Source organism: Octodon degus, unplaced genomic scaffold, assembly GCF_000260255.1.
Source record: "Octodon degus isolate 3935 unplaced genomic scaffold, OctDeg1.0 scaffold00002, whole genome shotgun sequence".
Lineage (NCBI taxonomy): Eukaryota > Metazoa > Chordata > Mammalia > Rodentia > Octodontidae > Octodon > Octodon degus.
The window spans coordinates 24,877,750-24,884,015 of NW_004524578.1; the positions used below are offsets into that span (position 1 = coordinate 24,877,750).

General features: G+C 41.7%; 1 pseudogene; it reads left to right on the top strand.

The window, feature by feature from the left end:
• Positions 1–5,681: 5,681 nt before the first annotated feature.
• Positions 5,682–6,024, top strand: LOC101569377 (annotated as a pseudogene).
• Positions 6,025–6,266: the final 242 nt, after the last annotated feature.

A 6,266-nucleotide genomic window follows, 5' to 3' on the forward strand; every position in this document is an offset into this window, starting at 1 on the left:
TTTAGACTCCTGGAGGAATTGCAAAGATAATACAAAGATTTCAGATACACCCTTCCCCTAGTTTTTCCCAGTGTTAATATGCCTAATCATGTTATCAAAACTAAGAAATTAACCCTGGTCCAGTGCTGTTGCTAAAACCTAGACTCGCTTTCCATCTCACTAGTTTTCACTCCACCCTTTTTTTTTTTTTTTTGGCGTAACCGGGGATTGAACTCAGGCCCTTGTGCTTGGCAGGCAAGCTCTTATTCTACTGAGCCATCTCCCTGGCCCCACTCCACCCTTTTTGCATTGCAGGCTCGGAGCTGGGCCCCTCACTGAGTGCAATTGATGCTTTTTCTTAGACTCTAGTAATTCCTCCACATTTCCTAGCCTTTCATGACTTTTCAACTTTTGAATTATACTGCTCAACAATTTGATAGGAAAAAAAAAAGAATTTGGTAGCAAGTCCCTCATTTTTGATGAGTCTGAGTATTTTGTTGTTGTTGAAATTGTAGATCTTTTGGTAAAAATATCGCAGATATTTCTCAGTGCTTTTATCTTGAGTACATGATATCAACATGTCTAATTTCTGGTGATTGTTAACATTTATTATTTGTCTAAGGTGAGATCTGCCAAGTTTCTCCACTGTATAGTTACTATTTTTTCTCTTTGTAATCAAGTATTTTGTAGAAGATATTATGGAGGCACACAGTTTTGTTTTTTTTTTCTTTTGGAGATGCTGAAGATTAAACTCAAGACCTTGAACATACTAGACAAGTATTCTACCACGAAGCTAATTCTTAGCTCTATAGCTATATCTCTATCTGTCTGTCTGTCTGTCTGTCTGTCTGTCTGTCTGTCTATCTACTTTTTTTTTTTTTTTAAAGACTGCTTCTCTCTATGTAGTCCAGACTGGCCTTGAACTCAGCAATCTTTCTGTCTCAGCCTCAAGTACTGGAGTCACAGATGTGTGCCACCACACCTGGCTTCTTTATTTCTTTTTAAACCTTCACCTACTAATTTTTTTTTTTCTTTGTGACAGGGTCTCACTACGTAGTCCAGTCTGGCCTTGAACTTGCAGTGATCCTCCTGCCTCAGTCTCCTGAGTGCTGCATTTACATACGTGTGCCACCATACATGGCTAAATTTTTATTTTTAAGTAAACTTTAAAATTTTGGATAGTTCTAAATTTAGAGAAAATTATAAAGATAATACTTAAGATCCTCATAAACTCTTTTCCATTTTCCCTCCTGTTAATATTGGAGAAATGCAACTATTGAATCAACACTAATGTATTTTTATTAACTAAAGTCTATTTTATTTGTATTTTGCTACACTTGTTCATTTAATATTGATTGATCTTGTCTGTAGCAGTAGTTATTGTGGTGTACTTTTAAGTATTTATTTATTTATTTATTTATTTATTTATTTAATACAGGGTCTCCTTAGGCAGTTCAGACTCAAGTGATCCTCATGTTTCAGCCTCCCCAGAGCTGGGATTGCAGACATGCCCCACCACACTCGGTTTCAGTGCTGGCACATAGCACTCAGGGCTCTGGGGTGAGCACAGCGTACGGTACCAGGGATTGAACTCGGGTCCTTGCACTTGCCAGGGAGCTCTTTCACTGCTGAGTTATCTCCCCAGCCCTGCTTTTCCTTTCTTCGTGGTCTTGGGCAAGTTACCCAACCTTGCTAAACCATGGTTTGATCATCTCTAAAATGGCAATAATAGCAATAATATTTACCTCATGAAGTCATAAAGATTAGATGTGTCAGAAAAAGGATCTTGTTTGTTTGATTGTTTGTGTGATACAGGGTTTCACTACGTAGTTCAGGCTGGGCTTGAACTGAAAGGGATCCTCCTGCCTCCGCCTCTTGAAGGCTGGAATTATAGAGTACAGTGCAGTGCCTGGTAAGGACCTTGTTAGGAATAAAGTTTTATGTAAATGTAATAGAGTTGTCTCCATCCTGGCGCAGAAGCACTGTCTCCTATTTTATTTTCTAATGATTGTTGAGAAAATGCGTTTGGGCTGGGGATTTAGCTCAATGGCACAGCGCCTGCTTGGCGAGCATCAGGTCCTAACATCAACTCCTGGTACCACTACCCCACCAAAAAAAAAGAAAAAGAAAATGGTTTTATGTTTGTCCACAGCACTCTATAAATCTGAATGTGCAACTCAACGGATGCATTTACTCAGGTGCAATCTTGTTTCTGTAACTCTATTCCTTCAGGAAACCCAAGGATTATATCAGCAACAAGCTAAGACAGGAGGCTGAGATCGGATCACAAGTCAGAGCCCAGCCTGAGGGACTTTGCTAGAACCCATCTCAAAATAGATAAAATAAATAAAAGAGGAGGGCTGGGGATTTAGCTCAGCAGTGCAACACCTGCCTGGCAAGCGCAAGGTCCTGAGATCAATTCTCAGAACCCAAAATAAATTAATTAATTAATAAAAAAACTGGGGATGCATCTCAGTACAAAGCCTCTAGGTTTAGTCTCTAGTACTAGGGGGGAAAGGGAGGGGAGTGGAAAAGGATGCTTATTTCTACTTCCATTTGTTTTTCAGAGGCTTATGCTGAAAAGGTTTTAAAAATGCTATTTTTAGTTTCTGGAGTTCAGGAAGACATTATGTCGAGAGTGAGGAACTCACTGTGATGCACCACTTTAAATTCAAGTGCTACTAGGAGCTAAGTACCAAGTCTGTCCTTCCAAGATGACAGAGGGATGGACTGGACAAACATGATAATACTGATGCCTTGGGTTCTACTGCCCTGCATCTTCTCCTTAACTAATTAAACACTTATGGGTGACTCCTCAGGTCAGGCTCTGTGTTTGGCACTGGGAAGCCAACAATGAAAGCTGCATGTTCTTTTTGAAAGAGTGTGTGGTTTATTTGAAAACAACAGAAATACCAGCAGTCATAGGGGAGCGGCAGGTGCTGTGACAGGGTGGGGACACAGAGCAAAGGTTAGCACTCAGAGTGCTATCAGAAGTCATTCAAAGGAGATGGTATTTGAATAGAATCTTGTAGAACATGAAGAAAAAGCAGGAGGAAAACCCTTGAGGCATGGAACAGCCTACATGTAAGCTATGTGTAGTATCTTACACAACTGGCCACAATATGTATGAGGAAGGGCTAGACAGAATAGTACAGAACAGGTTTGCCCTGAAAAGGATTACAAGACCTGTTATACATTCTTGTTTATCCACGTACTAACCCGTCATTGCTACTTGTTTTGTTTTTTTTAAGGGTCTCACTGTGCAGTTCAGGCTGGCCTTTAACTTGCTTTGTAGCCCAGGCAGGTCTTGAACTCACATCAATCCTGCCTCAGTCTCCTGATGCTGGGATTATAGGTGTGCACCACCACTCCCAGCATTGACTTATTGTTAAAAGAGAGGTTCTCTGGAGCTCAAATTATTTTTGGATGTTGTAGCAGGGTTTTTTTTTTTTTTGTTTGGTTTGGTAGTGCAAATTAAACCCAGGGTTTCACATGTGTTGGCAAATGCTCTGGTATTCTCAGCCCCTTTTATTTCTTATTTTGCAACAGGATTTCTCTAAATTGCTCAGGCTAGTCTCAAACAGACAGTCCTCCTTCCTTGGCTTCCACCATAGCATACCAGGTGTGTAGAATACTTTTTCACAGCCAAGTCCTTAGGAACAGGAAAGACCACTGATAGGTTGGCCTTATTTTATCTTGTCGACTTTACTCTCTCCTGTCCTGTTGCTCTCGCCTTTCGCTGTTTTGGTTTACATCTAGGTGTCCCCAGAAAACCTCAAGCACTCCTAGGCAGGGCTTTTGGAAGGTGACTGGATTCTGATAATGGCTGAACATGCTGGTAAGAGCTGAGGTCTGGTTGGGAGAGGGGAATCACTGAGAACCTGGACGAGTTTATCGACCTCCGCAACTCCTCCCTTTTCTTTCTGCTTTCCACGGCCTTGACTTGAGCAGCTTTCTCTCTGCCATCTTCTTCCTTGTTTGGAGCCTGTAAGCCACAGACTGAAGCATGAGCCAAAGTGAACCTCTGCTCCTTTAAACTGAGGGTGTCAGGTTTGTGTCTGCACAACAAGAAAGTGACTAAGACAATGTCCTGAACACTGCAGTTCACACCACCACATCCTCTTCTCCTCCTTTCCTTATTTCTTGAACATTAACTTCCATCCCTGAGAGGTCCTTCTCTAAAATACCCAAAGTCCTTCTTTCAGTCAGCTTTCTCTAGTTTATACTCTGTTCTGTGCAACATTTATTCTGCTGGCCACATGCGCTGATGGAAAATCCTCTCTTTAGTGTCTGTTGTCCCTAATTGTTTTTTTAAAATTTTATTTATTTATTTATGTGTGTGTGTGTGTGTGTGTGTGTGTGGCCAGCTCAGCCCACCAGGGGGCGGGGCTGGCTGGTATGTGGTGCTGGGGGATTGAACCACGCTCCCTGTGCTTTGCTAAGCTTGTTCTAAGTAGGTGCTTTAGACCACTGAACCATCTCACCAGGCCTCTCTTGTCCCTAATTGTGTGCACCCCTAAAGCTAGGTCCCTGCTCAAGGTATATCTCATTGCCTTGCTCATTTTCCTCCTATTTCTCTTCACATATGCCTTATTTTGATTTAACCTTTAACTTGTACACAACTTGAAAAGCAGGATAATGCTCAGGTTAAGGTAGTCACTGTGGTGTCAGTATGCTGAGTTCAAATCTTGGCCCTATTTTAAAGAGTACCGGCAGTGTCACCTAGTTCCCACATCTGTAAAATGGGGCGTAATCATACTACTTTCTTGTTTGAATTGTTAGAGAATTAGGTAATTTATGTAACATGCATGGAATAATTCCTGCTCCATGGTAACTGTTAGTATTAACACTCTTAGATTAATTTTTAAATTGTTGTTAGAACATCTCCACTTGAATGCCTCTTGAATAAATCCTTCCCTTTCAGTTTCTGTGGCTTCTTTCTCCTCCTTGCAGAGATAAAAAGGGTGGACTTTGGAGGCTGGAGGTGCATGTAGCTCAGTGATAGGGTGAGCCCCTAGCACGTGCAGGGTGCAGGCCTGATTCCCTACCACTAATCGGGAAAGTATACCCAAAAGTATAACCATTGAGTCAAATCTGGATTGGTATTTCAGTTCTACTTCTTATCAACCATATAACTTTATAGAACATACTTCGTCTCTCTAGGCCTTTATTTCTGCTGTATTTATATTACAGAATTTTATCAAGTAGCAGTTATTCCACTGCTGTTAGTCCTGATCTTCTATATTCAGCACAAGCACTACGCCTTGTTATACAAACTCCTCAGATTGCATCCTTTTTTGAAAATCAGCAGTACTTAACTTATATACTCCCTTGACAGTTAACATGTCACTGAGTGCTGTCACTAACCATGCTGTTAGTCTTGTTTCTTTCCCTGCTGTGATGTAAACTCTTTGATGGTAAAGACCTTGTCTTACACCTGCTTGTAGCTTTAGCGTGTAGCCTGGTAACCGGCAAATAGATGGCAACAGAAAATCATCCCTTCAACGTTCAAGCGTCCAAATTGGAACTGATTATCTTTCCCTAAAATATGCATTTCTGGGCCCCAGTCACTGAGCTGCCACCTAGGACTCAGCTGCCTCCCCCTTGTACCCTCTGCTTCCTGGGAATCTGTCCCTCCATACTCCTTCTCCTGCAGCCACCTTCCGCAGGCCATTTCCAACAAGGAAAAGGAATCGTACTGGATGTCCGCTATCCAAAACCTCCACTCTTTCAACCCCTTTGCTGATGCAAGTAAGGGTGATGACCTGCTTCCTGCCGGCACTGAGGATTATACCCATATAAGAATCCAACAGAGACACAGCAGGAAGACCCTCACCACCGTCCAAGGGATCGCTGATGATTACGATAAAAAGAAAATGGTGAAGGCGTTTAAGAAGAAATTTGCCTGCAATGGTACTGTCTTCGAGCAACCAGAATACGGAGAAGTAATCCAGCTCGAGAGTGACTAAAGCAACAATATTATGCCAATTCCTGGTAGAGATCGGACTGGCCAAGGACGATCAGCTGAAGGTTCGTGGGCGTTAAGTGCTTGTGGCTCATTGAACCTAACGTGAGGATTTCCTTGCAATGAGTAGAGCGCCCCTTCAGTCCCTTGTCACAAGTTGAAAAACCTCACAGCTTGTATAATGTAACCATTGGGGTCCACTTTCACTTGGACTCGTGTAACTCCTTCATACAATAAACTGAAAAGTCATGCAAAATAAAATAAAATAAAATATGCATTTCTGTTCTTCATTGGACTGAGCACCTTTATCTTCATTTCACTT